Source organism: Anolis carolinensis, chromosome 1, assembly GCF_035594765.1.
Source record: "Anolis carolinensis isolate JA03-04 chromosome 1, rAnoCar3.1.pri, whole genome shotgun sequence".
NCBI lineage: Eukaryota > Metazoa > Chordata > Lepidosauria > Squamata > Dactyloidae > Anolis > Anolis carolinensis.
In genome coordinates, this window is record NC_085841.1 from 261,138,254 (window position 1) to 261,158,766 (window position 20,513).

Below are 20,513 nucleotides of genomic sequence, written 5' to 3' on the forward strand. Positions count from 1 at the left end.
TTTGTGCTCCTTAATCTCCCCAACAAAAGGACAATTTGTCGATGAGTGCTTCAAGTCATTCTCAAATCATGGCAACCCTAAGATGACCTTTTACTTTAGTAGTAACTTTGTTTACTGGTTTTTGTACATTTTATCTTAAATGTTCTGTATATTTCAAAGCTCTTTGTCATGGACTTTGACTAGCACATAAACATACTGGTTGATTGAATCTGCAGGTGATATCTCCCAGTAGTTTCATGTAAATATTAAACAGTATTGGGGACAAAACCACAGCGCAGTTGCCACAATGTCAAATAGAACTCTTCAGCACCATCTTCTGAGTCCCACCCTCCCCTCTGCTCCAGGAAAGATTGAAAGCCCTGTAAAACGTGACCCGAAGCTTCATCTCAGGGAGACGACCCAGAAAGGTATCATGTTTGATGGTATTGAAAGTCACTTAGAGGTCCAGAAGAATCACTGAGACACACTTCCCCTATCCAATTCTCTACATAGATCACCCACCAAGACAACCAAAGTTGTATCAATCCCATAGCCAGGCCTGCAGTTACATTAAAATGGATCTAAATAATTTGTTTCATCAAGGAACTCCTGAAGCTGTGAGCCCACCATACACTCCAGAACCTTGCCCAATTTCAGTATGCTACACACCAAGGGGGAAAGTGGGAGGCGGAGAGCCAGGGACATTTTAGCAGCAGATCAAAAAGTTAAAAAACAGATTAATTGTGACTATCTTTGCCAAATAGGGACAGACAGAGTGTTCGTCATTAACTCCTATGTCCTGCTCACAATTTTCTTTTTTTATTGCTATTGCACAGGTGGACACTTTTGCAAAACATGTTTACGGCCTATAGTTACAAAACTATATATTAGTTCTCAGATCTTTATCAGTATCGTGCTTTTCAGCTTTAATGTGTCCCAACTGTTCTTTCTGCAAAACTGCAGGAGTCAGGCTTATTATACCGGGGATGACCTTGCCGCCACCAGTTCGGTTTCCGTTTGCCTAAGGACAAAGTGCATCAACTACTTCACTATAATTACAAAATGTTTATCCACAGCAAAACAGTGTTTGAAAGCAGATTACCTTCACAGAATCTGAGCTCAGATTGCATGAAAATTAGACAAGAAGCTTTGGTGTTTGTATACCTTTTTAAAGACACCACTCCTTGGACTATGAAGTTGGTCTTAATGGCAAATGTGTTAGTGTTGATTCTTGTAGGCTGGCCTCTCCAAGACATCAGTGAACTGAGGGCATGCAATCTTCTGTGATCATTTCTGTTTGAAACTTTATTTAATAATCCAAGACCCTTTTTAGCTTCTGTTCTCACCCTGTAGGGCTCCCTCACATGGGAGGCTAGCTTGTCCCCCACCCCACACACACTGCAACTATGGGGAGGAAGGAAAGCACCCCAAATATATTGCCTCTCAATGAAATGTTCTCCAGTCCCCACATTTTTAGCAGAGACAAAGGCACTGAAAACCATTCACATCTAGACCTGTATTTGCTATATTTTCATTCCCTTGGTAGATGTGCCTACACCTTTGCCTACACTGTTTTTAAATGCTCAATTGAAGATTATTGGGATTCTAGAATTTTGGGGACTTAATGAACCTGTCTTCTGACAGGCAGAATTCTTATCTGAGGAGCAATGCCATCACCTTCCCATCCCATCTAAACCCTTAGCCTCCTCTGGTATCTCTTTTTGTCTGCAGGCCAAGAGCATTTTATATAAACAGGGCTTCAGTGTTTAACTGGGAATAGCAGGAGAGTCTTTTAATGGAGCGTGATGGGAAAGGTCCCGACAGCATTATCCAGTAACAGATGGGGTCAGCATTGCATTTCGTCTTCTTCAGAGTAACTCCCTAAGCTCTACTTGTGTGCTCTGAGCATATGTGACGTAAGGCCAGAGTGATAAAAGTCCATATGGCACACTCCATCATTGCTGGGGTTTATATGTGGGTGTTGGTCTGATATGATTAGGAGTAAAATTCCACCAAATCCTACAGATCGTCATAGTAATGGCGCTGCAGTGTTGTCATTGTTGTGGAACAAGTGACTTTTTAAAACAATTATTAATCCCCCATCCCAAACCATTTTAAAAAAGAATGTTTTCCCCAGCACCAAGTCCATCTGGTAAATAAAACAAAGTTATCGTCTCAAAAAGTATTGGATATGACATATGTCTATTCTTCTACTGTGAAATCTACACATCTCATCCATGATTCTTCTGTCATATTTTCATGATGACAGGGTGCCATATGGTGCTATGGCTTGCAAGCTTTTGCCATAACCTATAGACTTTTCCCATTTCATTACAAGTATACTATTGCTCTCTACTAATGCCCTACTGATGAAATTCACTCAGGCAACTGGTTGCCTCCTGTAGAAACAAACTGCTGGGTCAGATAGGCTTTCAGTTTGATCCAGCAGGTTCTCTCTTTATGTTCTTAATGTTCATTATTTTGGAAGTGGGGTTATTTGTGGAGATGTTTAAAAGCATCTCAACTTTAGTAGGTGAGATGTTTGAAGATACATTCCTATTTAGTAATCTTATATTCTGAATCTGATATTATATGAGAGTTATAAAAAGTTATATTTTTATTTCAATGTATTTTTTTCCACTTGTAAGAATCTTGTTATATACAGCAGTTTTTAAAACAGCCATGTTGGTTTGTTTTAGCATTAAAAGAATAATGGGAAAAGGGGAAGAATCAAGTTAGAAAAAAGGAAGGCCGCATTATATGTGGATTGACTCAATTAAACTTGGAGTATGCATGAACTCAACAGGGTTGTTGAGAATAGATCATCTTGGAGGTTAGCTCCCATTGCCACACATCAGTTGTAATGGGAAAGCAGCCTTTTGTAAGACCTTGTTTAGTCCCACAAAGTTGTTGTTGTTGTTGTTGTTGTTGTTGTTATTGCCATTAGGGACAGTTTCTTGGGTCTCATTCTCTGCTTTTTGTATTTTTTTCAACCTCAGCCCCCGCCCCTTCTTCTTTTTTTTCTTTTCTTTTTTTTTTTACACAAGCATTAACAAAATCCATGGATAACAACATAGCCTAACCGGGGAAAAAAATCTTGTTTTCGTTTTTAGGCCTGTTCCTGGGGTTATTTGAGGTGCCGATTCAGAAAATTGCATTGGATAGACCACATCAGCTCTAGATTATTGGGAACCATTGCACTAGATTCTTCCCATACTTTCTTTATTTAAACTGTTAAGTAGTTTCATTATCACTTTGTCCAGTAGATGTCAGTAATGACTAAGTAACAGCCAGTTCATTCCTGATTCCCCTAAAAATTGCTTATGACTAGTCTATGCATCACCTGCTCATTAATATTAAATATTGTCTAAGTACCTGTAAAATGCCGACATCTGTATGCAGAGATTGCATACATTGTCTCGCACAAATTAGATAAAAATACAGGATGATCTCTATTCTGTCCACACTGTTTGGGGAAAACATCCAGGTTAGCTAGCTCAACTCAGTCTCCCAGGCCCCCCTTCTTTTTCCGAAACTGCAAGTCACTTCTGGTGTGAGAGAATTGGCCATCTGCAAGGACGTTTCCCAGGGGACACCTGGATGTTTGATGTTTTGCCATCCTGTGGGAGGCTACTCTCAGGTCCCCGCATGAAGCTGGAGCTGATACAGGGAGCTCATCTGCGCTCTCCCCGGGTTGGATTTGAACCAGCAGCCTTCAGGTGAGCAACCCAACTTTCAAGTCATCAGTCCTGCCGGCACAAGGGTTCAACCCACTGTGCCACCGGGGGCTCCTAAGTCACAAATAAAAGGCTACTAGAACATAGAATGCCTCATTATTATAATAGAGACAAAAGGAAAATGTCGTATAACTCCTGTAGTATGCAAGCAACTCATCACTTGAATTGGAGACTTACTGAAGCATCATAAGGCCCATAAAAAGGCAGGACACTTAGCAGTAATACCAGATCAATGCAGATGATGTTTTAATACTGTAGAAATTGGCTTTGGATGGCCCAGCATTGTTGTTGTTGCTTCCCAATGACCATCTTCAGGCTTCCATGTGTACTCAGTAACTAGGTTTCCAGGTAGCAGGTGATATATAAGAAGCAAATGATTACCTGGGATGAGAAGTTCAAGGATAAAAAAGGAAACCAGCAGAACAAAGACAAACAGAGCTGATGAGGAAATTAGAGACAGAGAGGTAAGGCATGGGTATATCCAGCTTAAAAGAGAAAAACTTGGAAGCCATGTACAAGGCATTAAAAATAATAGTTGCCCAGTTCCAGCTTTCAAATACTTAGTTGAGAAAAATGGAACCATATATACAATTTAATTTGTGTGCTTCATGGCTACAACCTATTTTTCAATGCCCTATGATAGTTACTGCAAAATAAAAATAATCCCCAAATATATATAATTTTTGTTAACTGCAATCCTCCTTTTAAAAAATGTTTGAAAAAATCTGAATGTCAGGAGTACATACAACAGAGAAGCTTCTACTGTTAGATCTTTTGAATTACAAAATCGACATATTACTGCAAGGCCTGAATCCTTCCAGGTGTTGGGATTGTGGGGATTGACTCCCGGACCGCCTTCTGTGATCCTGGGAGTCAATCTCCATTGCTATCCCAGTTCTTTGGGCTCTAAGAATCCCACCTTCCCCTCCCGGCCCCCCATTTTTTGTCTAAACTAACCAGAGAGGCCTGGCTGCATCCTCAGCCTCCTCCAGTAAGTTTAGAGGGAAAATGGGGAGCTGAGGGTTGGCTAGATGCCCTCCCTCTGGTCAACTCGGGAGGGCATGTATCCAAAGACCTAGAAAAAATCCCAGGATTTAGGGCTGCTGTAGGAGTCCCCAGTGGTGCAATGTGTTAAAGCGCTGTGCTGCTGAACTTGTGGACCAAAACGTTGCAGGTTCAAATCTAGGGAGCAGAGTGAGCGCCCGCTGTTAGCTCCAGCTTCTGTCAACCTTGCAGTTCGAAAACATGCAAATGTGAGTAGATCAATAGGTACCGCTCCAGTGGGAAGGTAACGCGCTCCTTGCAGTCATGACAGCCACATGGCCTTGGAGGGGTCTATGGACAACGCCAGCTCTTCAGCTTAGAAATGGAGATGAGCACCAATCCCCAGAGTCGGACACGACTGGACTTAATGTCAAGGGGAAAACTTTACCTTAGGGCTGCTGTGGGGCCTCAATCCTGAGGGGAACTGGGATTAAAAATCCTTCTTCCTCTCGGGATTTGAGTCCGTCTTGAAGAGTATTTGTCCCCTTGAATTTGACCAGGCTCCGCTCCCTGAAATATTCATGATATACAAGAAGTCCCTAGGAACCAGCATTTTGAAAGTCAAGGGTTAGTAAACCTAGTAATTGATGGCCGGACCACACTGTACTGAAAATATAGTAAGGAACTGATAAAAAACATGGTTATGGCACATGGCCTAGGCAAATACATGAGTTTTGAAAACTCAGAATATGGGTTAAAGGTTATGTCAAACAAACTCTTTGCCTCTGAGTAGTATACTTTAGACTTTAACAAGTCACCCTGGATGACCTTTATGATATTTGCCAGTGCCAGTGTTTTGCTGGCTTATAACTAAATTGTGTGTTGTCATTTTCATGCTCTCGTTTACTGGGATGACTGTACCCTGGTCCAATAAACGAATTGCATTGTAACCTCAGTAAAAGGTTTGGAGAAGTTTTTGCATATTGACAGATTTGGATTAAAACCTATTAACATAAGCAGCTGAGCAAAGGCAGAGAACCATTCCAATACCTTTGGCCTACATTTTTGAGCAAATGTTTTGATTTGGTAATGCAAATCTATTTTCCAAACAGGTTAATAGAAAGCGCATAGCTATGATGACACACTACATCTGAACTATAATTGCCTGTTGCAAGACAGAAAAAGAAAAGAAACACCTCTTAAATATATTGAAAATTACTATTATGATATTTGCATCTACTTGCAAGAATGATTGGGGTTCACTTGTTGCAAAATCTGAAGTGTAAAGTCATCCAGGGCGAAATGCTTTTCATGCTAAAACTAAATTGCATTTCATAACATGGGAGATTAAATGAGTCCCTCAATGAAACAATTGATAGTATGGGACTATTGAACGCACCATTTCTTGTGGATTAGTAACTTATAAAAATCCAAGAATTGTATGAAGGAAGTTAGATGAAAAGTTCTCAAGGTCAACTGATTCCAACAGATAAGATATAAATATATAATAAAATGTACTATAAAACTGAAATTTTGGCTGCATGACAAGAGTCACTCTTATTTGACTATAGTAATATAATCCTGATGAAAGATGTGCAAATTAAAAACAGTGTTTGAAAGTGTGTACAACTGTATAAACAATATAATAAATATAATAAACTGTATGATCAGTAATGAATTAATTAGGTTACAGACAATAAAACAACATGAACATTTAAATCAGTGTATGTTATTAACACTGATGTCCACAGCCAATCAAGCATAGTCGCTATACCGCAAAAGCATCAATTTATTTATTTCTCGTGTCAGAAGCGAACTGAGGGTACAAGTTGTAATGGATTTGCAAATACAAAGATTTTTTTAATTAAAAAAACTTGTCATTAATACTAAATGTCTTTTGCCCAGTAGCTGGCCACTTGGAGTGCCTCTGGTGTTGCTGTTAGAAGATCCTCCATTGTGCTCAGAATGCATTACAGTAGGTGGTCTGTGGTTAGCTCTTCTCCACAGTCACATGTTGCAGACTCCACTTTGTAGCCCCATTTCTTAAGGTTGGCTCTGCATCTCGTGGTGCCAGAGCGCAGCCTGTTCAGTGCCTTCCAAGTCGCCCAGTCTTCTGTGTGCCCAGGAGGGCATCACTCATCTGGCATCAGCCACTGATTAAGGATTAATTTTTCTCCCCATATTCAAACAGAATATGAGAAGGAATCATTCTGCACAAAAAAGGTATTGTTTGATCATGTATTGTTTCTTGTGCAGAAAAATTCATCCACAACACATTGAAACATTTGAGTATCAGGAGACAACCAAATGTTTGAATATTTGTAACAGAATTCCTCCTTTTCTTAACAGCAAAATTCAGAATTTCAAATGTCTGGAAACACCAGCATGACAGTATGTATGATCATGACAACAGATCATATGCGATGTCTTAAGATGGACTGCTCTTAAAACCTAACCATTGTCCTTCTGTTGTAAGCAAGAAGGGGAATTGCAAACAATACTTCACATTTCTGGAGATATGCTGCTTTAATTGTGTAATCTCTATTAATACCTCCCCACATATACACACACTAGTGTCTCTAGAGACCATCTCCCTGTAACTTGCTTACAGAAACACAGATATTGAAAGAAATGCAAGACTACAGACTTTTCCCGTATATTATTTTTTTGGTAGTCAATATGTACACCAGTTTCTTGGTGCACATCACAGTGGTATTTGCTTTTTGTATGGACACTGCGCATACTCCAAATGATGGCAAACATAGGCAGCAGCAGTTCACTGGAGAAGAACTTTCTGTCTGTTGGTTTAACAGTGTATTTCCCCCCATCATTACTCTAATCATTTGTTGCAAATTAGCATTGAATCAAGACCACTACACTAAAACAGACTTCTTGATGATCACGTTAAGACAAAGCCAAGGATACAATATGGAATAACTGAAGACAAAGGGCTATAGCAGTTGCCTTATAGCAGAAAAAACATTCAGATGTCATTAGTGTCAAAGTGGATTATCCAAACTCATCTATGGGATAGAATAGAACTCAAGTATCTTTAGAATGAAACCAAGGTATTAGCCTACATCTTTGATGGCAAAGCTATACACAAAGGCATATCTAATGTACAACTGTTTTTGAGGTATGCCCTCAGGATTTTTGTTTGTATCTTGTTTGTGCCTACTCTGAGGCAACCCTAACACAAGGGCTTCTTGGCAACATTTGCTTGTCTTTGTCTCCATTGGAAAAAAAGTGAGTTGCTCACAGTCATCCAGCGGGTTTCTATGGCTGAAAGAACATTTCAATCATAGTTTAATACTCAAATCACTATACAACACTGCTAGTGTGCAGGTGCAGACTGCTTGCTTCTTCCCACCTTTAATCTATCTATACACATAATAAAAGTGAAAATGTGTATGTGTGTATATGGCAGGTGTGTCCGCTTATACAGACAGCTTCAGGCCTCCACAAACTGTCTTAACCCACAGTGCTGGGGAGCCAACAAACCCCTCCCTCCACTGACATCCCAGTGTTGTTTCTATGGCACACAGCAACTGAACATACTAGAGAGAGAGGTTTGAAAAGAATTCACCATGATTTATAGGAGTTGTAGGGACTGGGATGTAAGTTCACCTGCAATCTAAGAGCACTCTGAACCCTACCAATAATGGACCTAAAATTAATTTGGCACACAGCATGGCCAACTTTGCACATTGCTGGGGTTTGGGGGGATTGACCTTGACATCCAGGAGTTATAGTTCCCCTGTATTCAGAGAAAACTGAACCCAAACACAAATTTAACATGGCCAACTGGGAATACTGGTGGACTTTGGGGGTGATTGACGTTTTTAATGTTTTAATGTTTGTGCACATTTATGGTTTATTTTATGTCCCGGCATGGAATGCTTGCTGTATATATGTTGTGCTCCGCCCTGAGTCCCCTACGGGGTGAGAAGGGCGGAATATAAATGTTTAATAAATAAATAGCCTCCGCAGTTCAAAGCTAGCTGAACTGCATTAAATACTTAGTGTAGATGGGAGCCCAATGGTCAATACTCAGCAGTCCCAACCCCCACCCCCTGGGGAAATAAAAACCACTACACAGCGGCTGGATCTATACCAGGCATGGACACACCCCTGGGTCTTGGCATCATTTTTCAAAAGGCTGTGACTCCTGACAAGGTCATGCCTTTCCAAAGATAATAGAATCATAGAATAATAGAGTTGGAAGAGACCTCATGGGCCATCCAGTCCAACCCCCTGCCAAGAAGCAGGAAATTGCATTCAAAGCACCCCCGACAGATGGCCATCCAGCCTCTGCTTAAAAGCCTCCAAAGAAGGAGCGTCCACCACAGCCCGGGGGAGAGAGTTCCACTGCCGAACAGCCCTCACTGTGAGGAAGTTCTTCCTGATGTTCAGGTGGAATCTCCTTTCCTGTAGTTTGAAGCCATTGTTCCGTGTCCTAGTCTGCAGGGCAGCAGAAAACAAGCTTGCTCCCTCCTCCCTATGACTTCCCCTCACATATTTATACATGGCCATCATGTCTCCTCTCAGCCTTCTCTTCTGCAAGTTAAACATGCCTAGCTCTTTAAGCCGCTCCTCATAGGGCTTGTTCTCCAGACCTTTGATCATTTTAGTTGCCCTCCTCTGGACGCTTTCCAGCTTGTCAACATCTCCCTTCAACTGCAGTGCCCAAAATTGGAAGCAGTATTCCAGGTGTGGTCTGACCAAGGCAGAATAGAGAGGGAGCATGACTTCCCTGGATCTAGATGCTATACTCCTATTGATGCAGGCCAAAATCCCGTTGGCTTTTTTAGCTGCCGCGTCACATTGTAGGCTCATGTTTAACTTGTTGTCCACAAGGACTCCAAGATCTTTGGAGATACAGTCATTAATTAATCAGCCCCAGAGGATTTTAAATAATCTATCCCATTTTTATTACGATTTTACCATTTAGGTGTTTTAAATGCAATTTTTTATCCTGTATTTTTGTTTCAATTGATATATTGTATTACTGTTTTATTTGTTACCTATGTTTTGTTCTATGTTGTTTGGGCCTCTGCCCCATGTAAGCCGCCCCGAGTCCCCACGGGGAGATGGTGGCGGGGTATAAATAAAGTTTTATTTTATTATTATTATTATCTTTTTTATACAAACTGCTGTGGAGCCAGGCGTCCCCCCATTTTGTATCATATAATATCTCCAAAAAGTTATGGAGATTTCCATTTTCCAAAACGAAGTTTGTCCATGCCTGGTGCATGTAGACTCATTATTTGACAGAGCAGATCCATTTAGCATCTGGCAGCACAAGGCAGGTTTCCTCTGGCACATTTGGGCGGGATCAGTGCCATCTGATGCAGCTGGAAGCACAAGATATGATGGTCAGTGCAGTTGCATTCATTCTAGGGATTCACACTGACCATATAGCGCATGAGATGGCAGTGTGCTGTAGAGAGCTGGGGCTTCCTCTTCCTGCTGCTGCTGCTGCTGCGAAGACGGAGCCTCCCGCCATCCCCTTGGCTCCGCCCCCGGGCCTCCTCCTCCGGCTCTTCCCCGGACGCGCCCCTGACGCGCCCCCCGCTATTTGTTCTCTCTTGCTGCTGCTGCCCTTTGCGCCTTCCTTCCTTCCTTCTCCTCTTTCTGGGCTCCTCCCCTTGCACTTGGCCAGGCGTCCAATCCAGACCCAGCCGGTAACGACGGCGGCGCTGCTTCTGCGTGGAGCTGCACTGCGCCGGGGCTCCCCTTCCCTGCCTCGCCTCCTCCTCCGCCTGGACAGCCGTGAGTGCCTTTGCCTTTTTTTTTTTTTTAATCTCGGGGTGCATCTCTATCGACACACTGTCAATTAGATACGCGTTGACACCGCTTTCAGTGCTCAAGGCTGCGGGAATCCCGTCCGGGGAGGAGACAACGGCGCTTGGCGAAACTTAACGCCTCCCAGGATTCCATACAGCCCCGAAGCATGGCAATACCAAACAAGCAGTATCAATCTGCATTAATTCTTGCAGTGTAGATGCGCCCTTCGTCCAAAGAGGTTGGAAGGCAGGCCTTGGCAATAGCAATGCTTCCCCACATTGCATGGAAATCTTTTCCCAGAGGGTCTCTGCACTGTAGAGTTAACACAGTTTGACACCACTTCAGCAATGCTTCTCCACATTGCATGGAAATCTTTTCCCAGATGGTGGGTCTCTGCACTGTAGAGTTAACGCAGTTTGACACCACTTCAGCAATGCTTCCCACATTGCATGGAAATCTTTTCCCAGAGGGTCTCTGCACTGTAGAGTTAACGCAGTTTGACACCACTTCAGCAATGCTTCCCCACATTGCATGGAAATCTTGTCCCAGAGGGTCTCTGCACTGTAGAGTTAACTCAGTTTGACACCACTTCAGCAATGCTGCCCCACATTGCATGGAAATCTTTTCCCAGATGGTGGGTCATGGGTGGGTCTTTGCATTGTAGAGTTAACACAGTTTGATATCACTTCAGCAATGCTTCCCCACATTGCATGGAAATCTTTTCCCAGATGGCGGGTCTCTGCACTGTAGAGTTAACGCAGTTTGACACCACTTCAGCAATGCTTCCCCACATTGCATGGAAATCTTTTCACAGATGGTGTGTGGGTCCCTACACTGTAGAGTTAGTGCAGCTTGGCACCACTTCAACCGCCCAGGCTCAAGGCTATGGAACCCCGGGAGTTGTAGTTTGGCAAGGACACAGCCTTCTATGGCAAAGGGTGCCAATGCCTGACCAGACCACACTCCCAGGATTCCATAACATTGAGCCGGGCAGTTAAAGTGGTGTCAAACTGCATTAATTGTACAATGTAGAGCAGACATGGGCCAACTTGGACCCTCCAGGTGTTTTGGACTTCGACTCCCACCATTCCTCATAGCCTCAGGCCCCTTCCTTCAGGCCCTTCAGGAAAGGGCCTGAGGCTGTGAGGAATGGTGGGAGTTGAAGTCCAAAACACCTGGAAGGCCCAACTTTGCCCATGCCTGACCATGCCTGATGTAGAGGCACTCAAAGTATCCTGCCTGCTTATCTAGACTTTGGCCCTTTGACATGTGGAAGTACTATTGAGAGGCTAAATCAATGGAAGAAGCCCTTAGTTGTGGCCCGAACTACAGGGTCTTGTTTGCTCTGCCTTTGACCCCACCAGAAACTGTATGGGACAGAAACTGCTACCTTGAGGCCCTCCATGGGGTTGAAACTTCAAGCAGCCTCAGCCAATACAATTGCCCTGCAGAGTTGGGAGGGCTATAACTCCCCCCTTTCTATTCTGCACAGATAAGGCCTGCTTTAATGTAGAGGGACTCACCTCGAAGCAAACAGATACGGAACAATGCTGTAAAAAAGGTAAATGGCCTTTCCAGGTTCATCCACTGGCATTTTGTCTTTGAGGGAAATCCCCAGGTGTGTGGGCACACGTATTTTCAAGACACCTGTCAAAGTATGGCAACCCTATGGATTTCATAGGATTTCGTTAAGCAAAGGAGCCCTCCATGGTGATTTTGCCGCTTCCTTCCTCTGAACTATAGTCTATAATTATTAGAAAGAGGGACCAAAACTAACAAAATGAAGTTCAACAGGGACAAATGCAAGATACTCCACTTAGGCAGAAAAAATGAAATGCAAAGGTACAGAATGGGGGACGCCTGGCTCGACAGCAGTACGTGTGAAAAGGATCTTGGAGTCCACGTGGACAATAAGTTAAACATGAGCCAACAATGTGATGCGGCGGCAAAAAAAGCCAACAGGATTTTGGCCTGCATCAATAGGAGTACAGTGTCTAGATCCAGGGAAGTCATGCTACCCCTCTATTCTGCCTTGGTCAGACTATACCCGGAATACTTTGTCCAATTCTGGATACTACAACTGAAGGGAGATCTTGACAAGCTGGAAAGCGTCCAGAGCAGGGCAACTAAAATGATCAATGGTCTGGAGAACAAGCCCTATGAGGAGTGGCTTAAAGAGCTGTGCATGTTTAGCCTGAAGAAGAGAAGGCTGAGAGTAGACAGCTGAGGGGGAAAAGAAAAAGGCCTGAGGGTGTTAGGAATGGTGGGAGTTGGAGTCCAAAACACCTGGAGGGCCGAAGTTTGCCTATGCCTAATCTACACTGTAGAATTAATGCAGTTTGACACCACTTTAACTGCCATGTCTCAGTGCTGTGGAATCATTGCACCTGTAGTTTTTTTGAGGTCTTTAGCTTTCTCTGCCAAAGTTTGCCAGTGCCTCACCAAACTACAATTCCCATGATTCCATAGCATATTGAACTATGGCAGTTCAAGCGACATTAAACTGCAGTGTAGATGCATCCATAGATTCAAACTCAGTCATGAATCTCACTTGGTGACTTGGGCCATTCTTTATCACCCAGCCTTATCTACCTCATAAGACAGTAGTGAAGATAAAAGGAAGTGGGAGCTAGAATCATGCCTGCTACTTTATTTGGAGATATAAAAGTAATAAATATAAATCTGTAGAAATACACAGTTCTGTAAATTCAATAGATTTAAAGTCCTATGCCTAATCAAGTAAAATAAATCATTTAGTCAAGTGACAACTCAGCACCCAGAACATGCAATTCTTTCATTTCTCAAATACAGCCCTTCTATGCTTATACTTTCCCACAATGTTTTTTACTAAGGAGAAATTTATACCTACAACATATAGTGAAAAAAAGAAAACAAACGGATTCTATATCTTCTAAAAGTCTGTGTTTTGATTTAAGATCAATTGAGTGCACCTAAACTTTTGGGGAGCCCCCAATGGCACAGTGGATTAAACCACTGAGCTGCTGAACTTGCTAACCGAAAGGTTGGTGGTTCGAAACCGGGGAGCTGTGTGAGCTCCCACTATTCGCCCCAGCTTCTGCCAGCCTAACAGTTAGAAAACATGCAAATGTGAGTAGATCAATAGGTACTGCTCTGGCAGGAAGGTAAAGGTGCTCTATGCAGCCATGCCAGCCACATGACCTAAGAGGTGTCTACAGACATCGCCGGCTCTTCAGCTTAGAAATGGAGATGAACACCATCCCCCAGAGTCGGACACGACTAGACTTAATGTCAGGGAAAACCTTTAAACTTTGGGGATGCATAGCAAGAGCATATCATTTGAAATCTTTGGGCGGAGCATTCAGATAAGCCTATCCTTAGAACCTGGGACTTGCAGATATGCAAATTACCAAAAAAAGACTCTGAGCCTTCCAGGAATGTGTAGATTGGGGTGGGAATTATCATCGAGGCCATGATTAGATTGCTTGATGCAAAACCTGGGATGAGGAAGTTTCTCTTGTGGTAGATAGAAGGATGACTTTCCACATAATAAAGGGTGATGCTGTTGTTAATAGAAAATTGTAAAGATCCTTGTGAAATTTTAATTGAAACCTTGTATTATATTTGCGCCTGATCTCAGCTTTCGGTGTTGGGAGTGAATTGCTATAAATCATCTGGTAGTTCCAGTATAACTGGAACAGCTGCAGGAGACAGTGAATTGAGAAAAAAAGCTGTTTATAAAGGTAAAATGAAAAGCAACGTAGTGCTATATAATGCTGAGGAAACAGAAGGAACTCAGAAGGGATTCATTTAGGGCCCTTCCACACATGCGTATAACCCAGGATATCAAGGCAGAAAATCCCACAATATCTGCTTTTAACTGTGTTATCTGAGTCCAAACAGCCATATATTCCATTCAAAGCAGAAAATGTGGGATTTTATTCAGCTGTGTGGAAGGGGCCTTAGTGATTAATCTTCATGTTTATAATTTTGCTTTTCAATATACTGTATGATATGTTTAGATTCAGCTATGCTGACATTCAAATCATGAATGTTATATCAATTTATTCATTTCTTCCTGTAGAAGTACATTTGGAGCACTGCATAAAAGTGAAAATACAGTAGAATCTCACTTATCCAAGCTTCACTTATCCAAGGTCGTGTATCATCCAAGGCAGTCTGCCTTTTAGTAGTCATTGTTTTTGTAGTAAATGTTGCAATGTTTTGGTGCTAAATTCGTAAATACAGTAATTACTACATAACATTACTGTGTATTGAACTGCTTTTTCTGTCAATTTCTTGTAAAACATGATGTTTTGGTGCTTAATTTGTAAAACCATAATGTACTTTTATGTTTAATAGGTTTTTTCTTAATCCCTTCTTATTATCCAAGATTTTCGCTTATCCAATGTTCTGCCGGCCCGTTTATCTTGGATAAGTGAGACTCTACTGTATACAGTTTATGAAAACAATACTTTTCTGCACCACTTGGATACTATCCATGTGGAAATCTGTCCAGGATTGAGGAGTCGATATCTCCTAACCTCCAAGCATCAAAGCATTCTACACTGTAGAATTAATGCAATTTAATCCCACTTTAATTGCCAGATCTCAATGATATAGAATTGTGGTTGTGGTTGTTTTACCAAGGTCTTGAGCAGGGGTCCTCAAACTTTTTAAGCTGAGGGCCGGTCCACAATCCTTCAGACTGTTGAGAGGCCGGACTATCATTTGAAAAAAAAAATACAAACAAATTCCGATGCACACTGCACATGTCTTATTTGTAGTGCAAAAACAACAACAGCAGCAACAACAACAACAACAACAACAACAACAAAAGAACAATACAATATTTAAAAATAAAAACAATTTTAACCAACATACATTGATCAGGATTTCAATGGGAAGTGTGGTCCTGCTTCTGGCCAATGAGATAGTCAAGTTAATTATGGTTGTTGTTGTTGTTGTTGTTGTGTGCCTTCAAGTCATTTCAGACTTTGGGCGATTTTCAGACTAAGTCTAAAATTTATTTATTTATTATTTATTTATTTACTGCATTTATTTACTACATTTGTATCACACCCTTCTGACCCCAAAGTGGCTTACAAATTATATGTACATACAATATATTATATTATTAGCATAGCACAATATTAGCATTATATATTACTATATTGAACTATACCACTATACTGTAATATTATTAGTAATATTATATGTAATATAGAACATATAATTAATATTATTATATGGTATTATTATTAGTGTTATATTGTATTACATTATAATATTATTATCAATATTATATGTATATACAATATATTATATTATAAAACTGAGGGCGGGGGGCCAGGTAAATGACCTCAGAGGGCCGCATTCGGCCCCCGGGCCTTAGTTTGGGGACCCCTGGTCTTGAGCCTTCCCTGCCAAATAGTGCCTCATCAAATACAAATCTGAAGATTCCATAGCATTAAGCCATTGCAGTTAAAATGGGCTCAAATTGAATTAATTCTACAACGTAGATGCACCCCTGGAAAAACTGGGTAATACTGGTATGGGAGGAGCTCCTTCAATCTTTCCCTAAAGGATCAGAGTAAACGTGGAAGGAGATAGCCATAACTTTACTGGAAGGAGATAGCCATAACTTTATTGGGTGTTAGCCCAGTCCATAATAAAATATTGGATAGCTAGAAGAACCTTCAGATGCACCCCTGGAAAAACTGGGTAATACTGGTATGGGAGGAGCTCCTTCAATCTTTCCCTAAAGGATCAGAGTAAACGTGGAAGGAGATAGCCATAACTTTACTGGAAGGAGATAGCCATAACTTTACTGGAAGGAGATAGCCATAACTTTATTGGGTGTTAGCCCAGTCCATAATAAAATATTGGATAGCTAGAAGAACCTTCATTTGTCACGTTAAAGCTTCCTTTAACAACCTATTTTTATTTATACTTTTTAAAAACAATTCATAGTAGTAGCTCAAGTTATGTCCATTGTTGTACGGAGAAGGAATCGCTTGGATTTACATGTAAATTTTGCATTTTTATGAATTCAAGGCTCAGATTTGCTGCTGTTCGGCCTGTGCCTGAAACACTGAGCTTTCCTTCTCCTTTGAATTCCCTTCTGTGCCTTTTGAATGCCCGAGTTCTCCATCTTTTTCTGAGGGTGCCAGTGGCACTTCCCATTCATTTTATGTAGAACTGGGCTGCTGGAGCGGATTCTGTCGTCTCAAGTGTGAAAGACAAATTGAGCTTTTGTGGCTGGGTGGTGTGTGTTGTGCTCAGCGTAACCTTTCGCCTACTTTTCTGAGTCAGCCATGTGATCTTTCCGCTGCCGTGGAGGAAGGGCGGGGATTCAAGAACTACGCTGGTTTGCCAAAGTGCCTTTCAGATGACATATCGCATGACTCCATAAAACTCAGTCACAAGCTCCTAGTAATATTGAGGCTGGGGATTTTTTTTGGGGGGGGGGGGGGGGAACAGGGAGAGCGGGGAAAACGAAAAAGGAAGACTGCAAGAAGGAACTATTTCTGGAACTCATTGTAGGTCAAGCATGTTTTCTTGGCATTGCGCAAATGGAAATTGTGAGAGCTGCCTTCCTGCCTGCAGAGTTGTTTCTGGAAACTATTCAACTGTACAGAAGTAAAAGTGATAGTGCAAACTGTACCTCTGTAATCACTGCAAGCTCCAAGGCTTTGGGGACAAGTTTCAGATCCATATATGTGTGATAGATGTTCTCGTATTTCAGTGTCAGTTTCAGATCCATATAAGCGGGATAGGGGTTCTCCTATTTGGGTGTAGGTTTCAGAGCTCTATGCTATGAAATCATGAGGGTTGTAGTTTTATAACAGGCCTAGGCAAACTTCGGCCCTCCAGGCGTTTTGGACTTCAACTCCCACAATTCCTAACAGCCAGTAGGCTGTTAGGAATTGTGGGAGTTGAAGTCCAAAACACCCGGAGGCCCGAAGTTTGCCCAGGCCTGTTTTATAAGGTCTTTAGCATTCTCTGCCAAAGAGTGCTGGTGCCTGACAAAACTATCAGAACAGCTAAAGTGGTGTCAGACTGCACTAATTCTACAATGGAGATGTACCCAAGATATAGTTGCCATTCAAGATATTTGCCATTCATAGAATCCTCATTCTTTTGCATGGGTATGGCATAATAATCTTATTTAGTACCTGGGGAACTTACAAAGTGATGCTGATTAAATTACAGAGATAACATCTCCAGTTTTCTCAGGTGTTGCGACATTATGTAAAGTAACTATGAGAAGTGGCAGACAAAGTAGTATGGCTTTGTGTCTTGGCTCCAAGCTATAATTCCTTCTTTGCATATCTCAGCCATAAGGAATAACCTGCAGCAGTCTCATAAGGACAACACGCATCCGCACATACTGTAATTCAATAGAGTCCAAAGTTCCTTACAGTCCTGAGTCAAATATTTATGAGTAATGTATTTGCAAAGAATGAGTTTGAAAGAATACTGTTTTCAAATGTGAATTAGGTTTTAATGTCTAAACTTTATTTTTTAAACTTTACTTTTTCAGCATGCCATGTGAGTTGTGGTAGCCTATTCTTGATACTTGTTGGGAAAGAGGAAAGTCACCATCTTGTTTGAAAAATTGCTAACTATTTCTGTAAGTAACCTAAACCAACACCATTCTTAATATTGGAGTGAATGTGTGTATGAATGTATGAGTACATAGAATCATAGAGTTGGAAGAGACTATGCTCCTATTTATGCAGGCCAAAATCTCATTGGCTTTTTTTTTGCCACTGCATCACATTGTTGGCTCATGTTTAACTTCTTGTCCATGAGGACTCAAAGATTTTTTTCACACGTACTGCTGTCGAGCCAGGTGTCCTCCATTCAGTATCTGTGCATTTCATTTTTTCTGCCTAAGTGGAGTATCTTGCATTTTTCCCTGTTGAACTTCATGCTGTTAGTTTTGGCCCATCTCTCTAGTCTGTCAAGATCGTTTTGAATTCTGCTCCTGTCTTCTGGAGTATTGGCTATCCCTTCTAATTAGGCATCATCTGCAAATTAATCCTCAGCCAGTTCCGAATTAAATAAAATGTTTCCTATTTCTGCACAAATGTTAAAAGATAATTAAATCATATAAAAATTAAAATGAGATATAAACCATAGCCATTAGAATTTTAAAAAGTTAAAATCCTCTCTACATGTCCCATCGAAAACCAATTCTCAGAAGTCTGGAATAAAAACATCTTTGCCTGGGTGTGGGAAGATAATAAGGAGAGTCTTAAATATCTCTGGAAAGAGAATTCCAGAGCTTGGAAGCAGCTTCTGGGAGGACCATTTCCTATATTTCCACCAAGTGTACCTGTGAGTGAGGTGAGGCAGAGGAAAGGGCCTCCCAAAAGATATCAAGACAGAGGCAGTTTTGTATGGGAGAATGCAGTGCTTTAAACAACCATAACCTGACCTGTAGAGTAACCAGGGGTCTGTTCACACTACAGATTTAAAGCAATGTTATTCCACTTTATCTGCCATGGTTCTGTCCTATGGAATCACAGGACTGGTGGTTTCAAAAGAATACTGTATATGCTTGTACATAAGTTTTGAAAAACTTTCCCCCTCCTTTTAAGCGGCTGAGGGGGAAAAGAAAGGGGCCTGAGGTTGTTACGAATTGTTGGAGTTGAAGTCTAAAACACCTGGAGGCCCAGGTTTGCCTGTGCCTGAACTAGAATCATAGCACTCTAATTTTGTTGTGTGAACAGGTCCCACACCATACACTCCCCACCTCTTGCTGTGTGGTTTCCCTGTGACATACATCGTTGGATGAGCAGCAAAATAGTAGATTATAAAAGTGTCTGCTTTTTTTAGGTATGCACGGTAAACGGGCAGTACTTCAAATAATGATTTATGAATAGTATTCTTTAGTTGCTATTATCTGGGACATACTTCTCATCTACCTTTATAATTGCCTCCTTTGGGAAATATTTCTAATCAAGACAAGACGTAACAAAACAGGGATGAGGACATCCTAAGTGGGCAATTTCCCCACTTATTTTAGGAAAAGCCTGAGCCATAATCTTAGTCACCTTCTCTGTGTCAAGAGTAGAGTTACAAGCAGCCCTTTTCACCAGCTTGGATTGTCTTGCAATGTAGAGACAAATGAGGTGCTTCTGTTCTTGGAGGTATTGGTAATAAGAGCTCTTAGTGATGTAGGCTCATCGGTAATTAATCTCACTTGAAAAGAGACTTGTAAATTAACCTTCTAAAGACTATTGGCAATTCTGAGTTTGAGCAAGGCCTAGTTATTGTTTTTACTTTCTTTTGTGTTATGATGACACAACTACAGTGGAGTCTCACTTATCCAACATTCGCTTATCCAACGTTCTGGATTATCCAACGCATTTTTGTAGTCAAAGTTTTCAATACATCATGATATTTTGGTGCTAAATTCGTAAATACAGTAATTACTACGTAGCATTACCATGCATTGAACTACTTTTTCTGTCAAATCTGTTTTATAACATGATGTTTTGGTGCTTAATTTGTAAAATCATAACCTAATTTGATGTTTAATAGGCTTTTCCTTAATCTCTCCTTATTATCCAACATATTCGCTTATCCGACGTTCTGCTGGCCCGTTTATGTTGGATAAGCGAGATTCTACTGTAGTTTGCTTTCACTTACACTTGCACTTACACTTGCCAATGGAAAAGTGGAAATGAATCAGCGCAATAGCCAGTGCCAGTATCTTTGGCTGACTTGTATTCATTTGGGTTTTTGGGTTTTCAACGGGGAGGAACAGATCCCTGCCTTCACACTGATATAAACTGCACAGTACAGGAGCTAAAATGTGTAGTGAAGAATATGCTGTACTTGAGCATCAAAAGATTGCAATTAAATTTGAAAAACAACACTGTCCTGGTGCCTGGATTTTACATAATCTACTCTGTAGTTTCCACGTGGTGTTGGCTTTATTTGAATATTTTATGGATCTATTGCTATCATTTGAGCACACTTGGCACCAATTTGCAAGCACAATGAGAGCTCCTCGTTTCAAACAGTGATTTA

At 41.3% G+C, this 20,513-nt stretch overlaps 1 protein-coding gene across 5 annotated transcripts in view; it reads left to right on the forward strand.

Annotated features, from left to right (window-relative positions):
* Positions 1-10,289: 10,289 nt before the first annotated feature.
* Positions 10,290-20,513, forward strand: part of cpt1a (carnitine palmitoyltransferase 1A) — a 51,768-nt gene continuing 41,544 nt past the window's right edge. Inside the window, exons 1-3 of one of the 5 annotated variants that reach the window (XM_008108753.3) lie at positions 10,291-10,472; positions 11,980-12,048; positions 18,013-18,102. The gene's annotated coding sequence lies outside the window, so the exon portion shown is untranslated. Of the gene's footprint in view, positions 10,473-11,979; positions 12,049-18,012; positions 18,103-20,513 lie in introns of all 5 variants that reach the window. The other 4 variants (XM_016993615.2, XM_008108748.3, XM_003214788.4 and 1 more) reach the window with 4 other exon arrangements.